The sequence below is a fragment of the Myotis brandtii genome, unplaced genomic scaffold (assembly GCF_000412655.1).
Source record: "Myotis brandtii unplaced genomic scaffold, ASM41265v1 scaffold8892, whole genome shotgun sequence".
Taxonomy (NCBI): domain Eukaryota; kingdom Metazoa; phylum Chordata; class Mammalia; order Chiroptera; family Vespertilionidae; genus Myotis; species Myotis brandtii.
Window position 1 is genome coordinate 13369 of NW_005371641.1, and position 1239 is coordinate 14607.

Genomic DNA, 1239 nt, shown 5'->3' on the forward strand with positions numbered 1-1239 from the left:
ATAGAAACATCAATGATGAGAGAGAAGCATGGATCTGCTGCCTCCTGCACGACCCACACTGGGGATTGAGACCACAACCCAGGCATGTGCCCTCCTGGTTCATAGGCCCACGCTCAACCACTGAGCCACGCCGGCAGGGCAGGAAAAGGGGGCCTGGAGACAGGTTCAGGGGGTCAGCCTGGGTGCACCTGCCCCTGACCATTGCTCCCCTCCTTGCAAATCTCCTGAGGTCCCTTAGAATTTGGATGAGTGCCTGTGGGGGAAGAAGGGGGGAGGGGAAAGATGCAAATGAGTAGCCTATTACTAGTAGGACTTACTTTTCATCCGAGTATATAGAGAAGAGAAAACCAGACATTCAGGTCACCACCAGCCCAGGGCAGCCCAGCTCCCCTGACATTGTGAGCGCCTTTGTGTGACCTGTGAAGGGGCAGCAGGTGCCACTGCTGCATGGGGACCTCTTGTGATCCCCACCTGGTCATGACTTCCAACCAGGAGATGAGCCTCTTTCCTTTGCCCCCATCCCTCCCCTGCATATGTTCTGTGGTACACCCAGGGAGCTGCCCATCACACACAGGGATTTGGGGCAGGGACAGGGGAGGGGGAGGGGCTTAGAAGAGGGCCAAATGCAGAGAGGCCTGATGACTTTCAGATGAGTCACTGTGGGAAGGGACCAGAAGAGCCCCAGCCTCCCTCTTTGGGTGAGAACTTCTTGTGCATACTTACTCCTCCCCCTCACCTGGGGTCAGATAGACTGGGCTCAGGGAGGGCAGGACTCTGTCCAAGGTCACACAGTAGGAAGTTAGGACACAGCTAAGTTAATGGCACAGACCCCTGTCCAGTAGCAGATAGTCCAGTCCATGGAGGGCAGAGCTTCCAGGAAGGAGGGAGGGAAGGAGGGCAAGAAAGAAGGAGGAGGAAGGAAAGAAGGATGGATGAAGGGTCCCTGTGGCTCCCGAGCACAGGAGGAGCAGAAGGGGAAGCGGCCAGGACCTACCTGGGATCCGCTGGGTGTATGTCCCACAGTCTTCAGCCTCTGACTTTTTGCAGTCCTTGGGGATGACGAATATCCCCGAGGTCTGGCAGCACCTCTGTGTGGGGCGGTGGAAGGGGTACAAGTCTCTGCAGCAGCTCCACGTGGAGTCCTTGGGGTCCAGGGCCACGCTGCCACAGAGTCGCCACTTCTCCTTTCTCACCACCAACACCTCGCCTGGGGCCAGACAGCTCAGCATAAGGCCTGGC